This window comes from Lactuca sativa, chromosome 8, assembly GCF_002870075.4.
Source record: "Lactuca sativa cultivar Salinas chromosome 8, Lsat_Salinas_v11, whole genome shotgun sequence".
Lineage (NCBI taxonomy): Eukaryota > Viridiplantae > Streptophyta > Magnoliopsida > Asterales > Asteraceae > Lactuca > Lactuca sativa.
The window spans coordinates 80711531-80722506 of record NC_056630.2 but is presented as its reverse complement, the minus strand read 5'-3'; positions in this window follow the sequence as shown (position 1 = coordinate 80722506).

The window sequence follows — 10976 nt, the reverse complement described above, 5'->3', positions numbered from 1 at the left end:
TCAATCCCAATAAGACTTAAATGACCTTACAAGATATTTGGGTTGTGACTTAGACCTCCAAGCCCCAATCAAACAAGAACCGACAAGGGAGCCCTCATCACATCCCTCAACCTAGGCTCCTAACACCCTAGAGTCTAAAGAACAAGCACACCCTACATATGATGACACAAATAAAACTACCATGACTTGAAGGTAAATCCAATAGCTGAAGATGATCTTGATGCGAAACCATAAGATTCAATAGTTGCGCAAAAGTCTTGAGCTTAGAGAAATTCGACTGAGAACCGAACCTTGGCACAAGGTCTTCTTACTGCAAGATTCCACTCACCCCCACTAGAAATATGCTAGAATCTATCAACTTCACAGTACTTAGATACTCAGACTAACTTAAACTCCACTACTCAATCCCAACTATCGATATCCACATACACATGAGAATCTGAACCCACACCACATTCACAAATTCCAACTAGCATACAATTGAGGGCAAGGATAATTAATCCTTCCATAAGAAGAAATCAAGTAAAACTGAGAGAACAAGGCAATTTCATTTAGTTGGTCATCCAAGGTTACAACCGAACTTATAAACTTAAACAGGAATTACAGATAAACATCAATACCGTAGCAATTGCTAAATAGAAGAACTGCTAACTCAAATCTCGGTCTCCAGTGCTCCGACCGTCCCATGACGATCACCGGGTAACTGTCAAGCTAGGGTTGAGGGATCCAACACCTCATCGAAAACAAGAAAAGGATAACTAGCTCTAATGTGGCCTTCCTGGCTGTAATGGAAACAAACTCGCGCACTTCGTCTGCAATCTCTACCAAAATAGCCATCCTCACCATACATATGACATACAAATTATCTGCACTCCCTTCAGCTGATCCTGAACTTCGGTCGACATACTTGAACTGCTTCATTGTGGGATTTGAAAAAAATGGAGCCCGACGCTGCTCCTTCATCTGGGTCTTTATCTCAATCTCTAATCTCCTCGCAGAATCCCGAAGCTTAACGAGGGTACTATATCGTTGGGTAGACAAAAACTGTTGAATGTTAATCTTGAGCATACTAAAATACCGAGTCTTCTGAACCTGCTCTGAAGCAGCAAATTCAGGACTAAACAAAGCCCCCTCAGTGACCATCTTGGTGATCTCTGTCACCGACTCAATCGTCTGCCTCAGATCCAAGTACTCTTGGTCCAGTCTCTACCTATCCATCAAAGGAACATATCTCGTACGGCACATCTCTGAGAACCGCTCCCAAGTCACCACAACCCTATGATTAGGAGTGTAAGAACTAGTCACCAATCCTTTACCCTAACCCTAAGAAAGTTTAGGGTGCACTTGACCTTCTGGTCATCCAGACAAGAACATGTGAAGAAACAACCCTCCATATCATACAACCATCTCATCTCAATAATCGGGTGCTTGACCCCATCAAGCTCCGGAGGCTTCGTCTTATCGAAGTACAAGTATTGGAAAGCTCTCTCTCCTCGAACCCCTACAACAACAACTGCCATGGTAGCTGCTGTAACAACAACCTCTGAAAGTGCAGCGTAACGATCATTAAATAGCTCGATCATGGCAGTCTTGACCAATCCAAACAACTCTGGAGTAACTTCTCTGATCACCTCAACCACTTTTGTAGCAATGATCCCACTGAGCTTCTCCTCACTCTGACCTGCCCTCTTAGTGCTGTCAGCTCCAACTCCTGAACCTCCAATAGTTTCCATACTAAATATATACCAACGAAAGATTAGATATCACAACACAATGCTCAACATACTAGGCCCTACTCCTATCATTTCCTTAGTATCCTTAAAATTTCTCATGAATCTCATACATATCCTATGATTTCAGTAGCATGGGCCGATACTACCTTCCACACCCATGCGTAGCTGATTTAGAATTCGTCCCAAGGTCCTAAGTCACTGTACTAGACCATTTCTAGGTGTGCTAACACCAACTTCTCCTATAAGCTACAACTAAATTCCTATGCACTCTTCCTAAGATTACCCTCGCTCTTGCACCAATGGTTTATTTTATGCATGCTTTTTGTACACAATACGGGGTCAAATAGATTTTCGAATAATCAACAATGCCCTAAATCCACAACCAAACAAGGAACAGGAAGTAAGTCCAAGTTGATCATTCTAAGGCTATTCAATCTCGACCATATACAACTAATCAACATACGCGTAGCACTCACACAATCAAGTAACATATAACAAGCAACTCCCCATATCATAAGGCAATACTAAACTCAGGCACTTCTACTCAACAGTTTCTAAAAGAACCTTATCTACTAGCATGCTTTTCTAACAATTCATATATCATCAAAATCAAAACTTGTAAAACATAACAATTATGGATATTTTAGGAACCACTCTTCGGTTTCGGCTCTGGCTAACTGTACACACCGCATCTTCCTGAAAAATCCAAAGTTAAGTTAAGGCCCACATTCCCGATCCTAAGCCAACAATCAAACAAGAACATGATAAGAGACCGATCCCATGTTCCTAACCCAAGCCTTTTAATATAAATTCTTTTTCAAAAACATTTTGCAAAAACTCTCGGATCCTAGTTTAAGACTAGATTCACACAAGTGTTTCTCCAATTCGCTCAAACCAGGGCTCTGATACCAACTTGTAACGTCCAATTTTCATAGTAAGAATTTTTCATTTTATTTAAGTACAGCTTCCCAATTATAAATCAGTTATGGAGAAAACCATTTATTCCAAATACATTTATTAAAAATTAGAGTAATATTAAAGCGCGAAATCTTCATTGTTGTTGATGAATGTGTAAAGTCATGCCTTCGCCTTCCCATGACGACCAATGATACCTAAAACAATAAACAACTGGGTAAGCACAAATCTTAGTGAGTTTTCCCCAAAATACCCCATACGATAAACATACAAGTATGCATCGGGTCCACCGAGCCATCCGGCTGGAATAGCCAGGGTTTGTTGCCATACCGTCTCAAACCAACCGCTCCTCCCGAGCCTCCATGCCTTCAGCTTGTAGTCAGTTCGCATTAGGCATCTTAGCCTACAACACAAAGCAGGACCGCCTCAACCCACTACTACCATATGTTAATATATACACAATCAGGATCAAGTAGGCATATAATACAGGAAATCAGACAACTTACTACCACCTACTAGTCCTTTCAAAGCACATTGTCTCGCTACCATCTAACCTCCATGAAATGCGTAACCATAAGTACCCAGAGGTGAGATATCCACCCAAACAGATGATTCTACTTTAGAGCCACAATCAAACGAGGAACATGCAAGAAATCCTAGATTAAGAGTTCTTAAGCTATCCTACATGACTACATACAATCCCAAGGGCACTCCATTAGATGATAACCGACAAGTATAGATAAACATATAATTCTTTAGATCACTAACACATAGCAACATCCTATATGCCAGGATACCGATCTGTAACAACCCGATATTTCAAGACGATATGATGGAACACAAGTCAAATTTAGGTCAAAATTTAACTTTCCTAAAATATTATTTGGGTTAAATAAAGTATAAGGAATCGTATCAAGGTTTCCAAGCATATAAAGAACACTAAAATCCGAGTTATAACGAAGAAGTTATGACCATTCTAGGTTTTTCCGACAGAAAAACGGCAATACGAAGTTACGTAAAAACTCGAATCGGAGATCGAGCGACTTTTGGCCGGAATGACCTAAACGAGAATTGAAGGTCTCGTCAATGGTATTTCAGCGGTAAAAAGTCTGGCAAAAACCGACGTCAGATAAAGATGTTATGAATTTTTAAAGAAATTCCTTAATCACGTCATTTTAATAAATAAATAATAAAAATTATTTCATAATTTGCCAACAGAATGTAAACGAAAGTTGTAGATCTTAGTCTCACCTTCGCGTGGATATAAAGAACGTCGAAAACGGAGTTCGTATGAAGGAGATATGAATTTTTGAAGTTTATTTAAAATAAATATAAATTTAATTATAAACTCCCGGTATTATCCGAAGGGGAGTCATCGGATAGGACCGGAGTACGCCCTGCGTACCCTCGTACGCCCCGCGTACTCAGATCGAAGGCCTCGGATCGTCCACGTCGCCCCTATGCGAAGCTATCCGACCCGCCGTCCCATCCGACCCGCTCCATCTGAAATACGTAAGCGATGACGTCTCGTACGCGCTGCGTACCCTCGTACACCCAGCTTACCAAGGCGGTTCAGCACCCCTATAAAAGGGATGCGAGGCTTTCCGAAAAACTTGCTCATTTCTCACCTTTCTCTCACGTTCTTGCCTCGTTTTTCGTGCCCGTTCAGACCCAAAGCCCTGATCATTTTGCTCAAGTTCCGAGGGTCGATTTTACTCCCGAGATTCCCGAGAATCCAGAGAAAAATCCGTTTCCCGAGACGAAACTCTGCCCGGTTTTCCATCTCGCTGTCTTCAAACTTTCAGGTGAGCTCATACCCCTATAATCCACACTTTTAAATGTTTTATAAATATTTTTATATGCTTTTAAGGGGGGAATACAAGTAAAACACACGATGATTATTGTATGTTATATAAAGTTTCATTATACACTTTTTATCAACGGAATCACATGTGATTTATAATTATTATAAAGAAACTTTCGTATGCAAAATGTATCACGATAACATCATACCTTTTGAAATGAAAAGTGTTGTTATCTATATATAAATCAAGCACTCTGCTTATACTGTATGTATATGTGTCCACCTTTCATACTACAAACATACAATTATTTTGGCACGAAAAACATCAATATTTTGGGATACTTCTTGTTAATAAATCAATCATATGTGATTTATAACTAGTATACAAATGGATTTACTACAAGTTTAACAGTTTTACTAAACCTATTACTTCAAATGACTTTCTTAAACGTTTTTACATGATTAAAGCTCGTTATCAAACTGTCTTACATACTGTAAGCTTCCTTTCAAACTCGGTTATAAAGGTGTTTTCAAAACAGTGGTTTTCCGTGTACTTAAACTGTCTTATCAAACAAAATACTTTCAATCATTTTATAATCTGACATCAAGTCACAAATTCTTTATTAGACTTTTCAACGGATTTACAAAACTTCCTTATGCTTTTATATTATAAATTGCATGCCTCTATATGTATAGTTATATAAGAAATGTTTAAAAGACTTAGAAAGGCTATCCACCCTATTTCCTTTTCGCGCCTTGAGATGTGGTCTGGTGGGATATTGGGTATTCGTCCGAAAGTCGTTTAAATATTAGTTATATATCATGTATACATATATGGTCATAAATGTTCCATCAGTTAATTTAGTTCCGATACTCTTAGGTAGCAATGGTGTATAAACCTACTTGGTCACTCATCAATTACATTCTAGTCAACTATTATAGGAATAGTTTAGAGTAAACAAAACATTTTCCCTACTACAAGAAATTACACCGGAGTCAGTTCATTCATGAGTCTAGACTACATGTTATATGAAAGAATACTCTTACATGAATACTATACATGAATACTTTTCCATAGACATTATATGGCAAATTACTACTACATGTTATATGAAGAAATAGTCTTACATGAATACTTATACATGAATACTTTTACATAGACATTATATGGCAAATTACTACTACATGTTATATGAAGAAATGCTCTTACATGAATACTTATACATGAATACTTTTACATAGACATTATATGGCAAATTACTATTACATGTTATATGTCTAGATACGGTTATATCGTTCGCCTTTCTATCTTTACCTTGTGATTCAATCACATCATCGACGAGATAGATTGGGACTTTATCTCCTAGTACCACATGATACTTTGAGGGACTAACCATTCCGACAACCACTGTTAGCTACAGAGGTAAATGAATAATCTACGGATGTTTTAGGTTGATACCATTGTGGGTATACATAAGGGACTAACTATTCCTAAACCCGGCTGTTAGCAACAGAGGTAAATGAACAATCTACGGATGTTTTAGGTTGATACCATTTCAGGTATACTTAAGGGACAAACTAATAAGAGTTAAACAAGGAAAAACCGTCACATTTTCAAGAGATGCGTACTTTCAAAACAGTCAGGTTTAGGTAAAAGACTTCTTTCAAAACATTCGGGTCTTGGTAGAAGACTACTTTTATACTAGTAGGAAATATGGGATTTTCTAGAGTTTTCATACTTATACTAAATGTTTCATCAATCATTCACCAGTCTTTCATATCAACTAATCAAAGCAATGACATTAAATACTTATGAACTCACCAGCTTAAATGCTGATCTACTCTTTCAAAATAACTTGTATTCTCAGGTTACAAATAGACAGGTGTCGATGCAAGGTTTAGAGAAGACGGAGCAGTCAAGACTCGTCTTTTATTTTGATCAGTTATCATGCTGTCTTGTACTATGAAAGAAAAGACTTGTAACTAAAATTATACTATTAATGAAATGGATGATGTTGTTGCTTGTTTACTACTTTACATTTGTTGTGATGCATACATGACGTCCTCCGCCCCAGAATGTTTCCGCCGTTCTAGGTTTTGGGGTGTGACACGATCTAACAGATCACTACATCTTAGCAACATCCTATATAGCAGGATACAGATCTAACAGATCATTACAGCATAGCAACATCCAATATACTAGGATACAGATCTATCAGGTCACTACAACATAGCAACATCTTATATACCAGGATACAGATCTAACAAGTCGCTACAATATAACAACATACTAAATATCAACAATCTAGGGAATGCATAACCGTATATACTTAGAGGTGAGATAGGCACCTGGACAAGTGATCATACTCTAGAACCACAACCAAATGAGGAATAGAAAAAAGAGCCTAGATCAAGAGTCCTCCGTCTATCCTACATGACTATATACAGTCCCTAAGCCATCCGCTACTAACTGATAACCAAAACTAGTGAGCTGACACTGGTGCCTTCGACCCACGGGTACAGTGAGGCAAAACTCACCTCAAATAAAGAAACCCGAGAACACTACGATACGCTCCTTGCTACACTGCTTACTTCCACAGATCTACTAACATCAGAACCAAATAAAATCTTAATTACCAATCAAAACCCTGAAGTTTGACCTAAAGTCAAACTTGGTCAAAAATTCAACGGTTAACAAAGTCAACAAAAGTTAAAGTCCAAGGTTGGTTGAGCACACCCTTCGTACTCAACTTACGCCCTGCGTACATGGGATGGCTTAGTACGCCCAACATACTTGAGTTGGTTCCATCCTTTCCATTAAGAACTTAATCCCTTAAGTGCTTTTCACATAACTCAAATCTAGCCTCAAAACATTGTCTTAAGTCAAAAAATTTCCACCTTTATGACTTTCCATGGCTAGGGAAGGTCCAAAAGCTAAAACCCTAACTTATTAATCCATTAAGACATCACAACTCTTGCATGGAAGGGATAGAAAGACCAAGATCACATTTTTCCTAATAGCTCCATAATGGATAAAGTTTCCAACTTTATCCATTAGAATGGTCCAAACAAACAAGATCGAGTGTTTAAATCATAAAAGGGACGGAAAGTGCTTATTTTCCAACTTAATCCATTAAGTATAAGTCTCCAACCTTCATATCTGAATCAATATGATGTTTAGATGGATAAAGTTTCCAAATTTATCCGTAACAAGGACACAAAATTCCAAGATCTAAACTTTATGCACTTAAAGTGATCAAAAGCTCATAACACCCAAACTAGCTAGATTTAACAATTTCATCATCAAGATTCAAACTTTATACCTCTAGAAGAAAGATCAAGGTGAACAAGGTCTAGATCTACAAGCCCCAATGCAACCAATGCTTCTTCAATGAGTTCCTTCTTCTCTAATGTGCAGCAAGAACAGTCCAAAGTACTTAAAACACCTTCTTGTTGCTCACAAGGCTCAAACTAGAGTTAGGATTTCAAGAGAGGGTGTTAGAGAGGTGGAGGCTGAGAATGGAGTGGGTTTGGGGAAGTTAAGGAGCTTAAATAGGGCTCAAACAACGAAAATAGGGTTTGGGTACTGATCGCGTACACCCAACGTACTCAATTTACGACCAGCATACTCCTTATATGCCCAACGTATGCGGGTAACCCATAAATCGTCGTAACTTTAAGCGGTCATAACTTGTTCGTTCCAACTCCGTTTTCAACGTTCTTTATATCCACGGAAAGGTATTTAAGAGCTCTAAAATATTATCTAAATATATTGGATTGAAAAATTCTTGAATAAAAATCCATATTTCATGCAAGAACCCGACCTATTACTTTTACCGTTCTACCCTATGGACCAAAACACAATTCAAAGGTTTAGATCTCATAACCATCATTGCCTCCTTCCAACAGGTCTAAACATTACTTCCTTAAGGCCCAAAGCCTTTACACAATCGAATTTTAGCCTACAACCCTAAAATAAGAAATGAAAGGAAATAAGATGTTACACTCACTAAGCTTTATATTTACAATTATGTGTATGGTTTTAGGTACTTCCGGTACGAAAAAGAAGGGCCCGACATGATGACACAACATTTCTCCCCTCATGAATCTACAATTATGATTCTATTACTCTGATGTTATGGATATTTTGTACCATGGTTGGTTTTGAACTTATGATGTATAGGATTGATGATTTTGAAAATGAAAAAATTTAGCATTGTTTTCGGGACGTTTGAAGTTGGTATCAGATCCTTTGTTTAAGGGATTCGAGTATACTTTGAGAGGGTGTCAAAACTCAAATTGAGGAAATGATAGTCTTTCTAAAAGAGAAAAATGAATTTCTGAAAGATTTTATAAAATAAAAGAGGGGTGCGATGCGCGCAATCAACCAAGCTCAAGTAAGTGATTCCCAAATACCCATATTTATGTGTTACGAATAGTATGCATGTGTATGGTTTAGGAATTGTATGATAGAATTGCTTGATTTGTGTGATGCCTTATAGCCTAGGGGAGTAGATGTGATGTATTACTTGAAATTGATATAGACCTAGTTAATTGCTAAGTGTATGTTTATAAAGTTGTAAACAATTAGGTTCATATAGATCTAGAATGATCGATTTGGCCTCATTTCTTGTTCCTTGTTTGGTTGTGGACTTAGGGAAGAATCATTATTCAAAAGTCTATGTGATCCCATTTTGTGTATAACTTTCATGTATAAGGCAACTGACAGTGTTGGTTGAGGTTCCATGTATTGCAGGGCAGTTGAATTGAGAATTCCTAGGAGAGTCTAGGAAATGTCGTAGTAGGATATATATATATATATATATATATATATATATATATATATATATATGTTGTTTAGCATATGGATAATGTATATGGATTTAGTCTGGTGACTTAGAAGATTCTGGATGGTTCTTGAGGAAAGTATAGATAGGTGTGGAAGGTAGTATTGGGCCCGTACTATTGAAAGCACATGATCTGTACCCGAGACAAGGACGGTCTCATAAATTCTAAGGAGCCTATAGAATGGAAGTTCCATCATGAGTATGTTGATCATTTGCATGTTTGTATTTAAGTTGGGTATGGCGATTACACGAGGAAGAGCTTCTACATCAAAATTTGGCTCTGGACTACAACCAACTGATGAGTGGTTGTGCGATTTTATCACATCTGAGATTACCTGTGGTATCATGGAGTCCACCCCTATGATTTTCGGTACTATCAAGGAGGGGTTATGGATCTGATGGATGAGCGACTCAAATCCCTTCGGGCCAAGATCATTGCGGGATATATTAGAGCATGGACTCTCTCATTTCAGGAGTTCAAGGTCTATGGGGATCCAGAGTTCTCTTGGGCTAAGGACCCGATCGCTTGCCGTTGTTGGATTGCTTACATGGAGAATGCTCATCAAATAAGTTTTTGCCATGAGGGGGCAAAGGTAATGTTTGCATCCTGCCTTCTAAGATACAAAGCACGTGACTGATGGGATGAGGTTGGCCGATATTTGGGATCTGCGGAAGTGGTGGCCATGAATTTGGAGGAGTTTGTTATGAGATTCATGGAGGAGTTTTGCACCATCGATCGAGGTAAAAAAGCTGGTGAGGGAGTTCCAGTATCTTCGCCAAACTACTGACACTATGGCGGAGATTACCGCCAAGTTTCACGAGAGGGCTCTTTTGGTTCCGCAGTAAGTTGTGGATGAGGAGATAAAGAAGACGATATATCATGACACGTCGAAGGATGACAATAGAGATTTTGTGCGTTATTCGGGGTGCAAGACCTTGGATGATATGATTTGTGTGTGGGAAATTGAGTTGGGGCTTCAGATGAAGCATAAACTGGAGCTGGTGTAGGCATCAGTGGGCCAGGATAAGAGACCCAATACCTCCGCTTCACATTCTAGGGGTCAGCAGGGTCAAAGCCGTTGCGACAAGTGTGGCAAGTCGCACAATGGGGCATGCCGACCAGTGGGTTTGGGTTGTTATAGATGTAGACAGACCAGTCATATGAGTAGAGATTTCCCCTAGAGTTCATTGATTTGTTTTCACTGCAACCAGTCAAGCCACAAAAGGCCGATTGTCTAAGATAGATAGGAAGGGAAGTGGTGGTGCCTATTGATGGGTTTTAGCCATAAGAACTTTCCTATGTGCGCATGCAAAACCCTATTGCTTGGATCTAGGCTTTCTAATAAACATGCTTTGAATCCAAGTCTTCTAATGACTAATTAGGTTAAATAACAACATTGAAACAGATCTAGAATCATACCTTTGAGTTCCTTGTTGATCTTGAGGTCTTGGAGCTTTTAGAGTCACAAATGTCACTCCTCTAATGGCTTACAAACACCAATAGCAAGAAGAATGATTTAGGAGAGAGGAGAGGGGAGGAATTCGGCCAGGGTTCTCTTACTTTAGGAGAGGTATCCAATTCCCTATGCCATGGGGTCTATTTATACTTGTAGACTCCTTAAGGGTTACAACCTAAACCCTAATTGAATAATCTTCTCTTAAGGCTATCCAAATCCA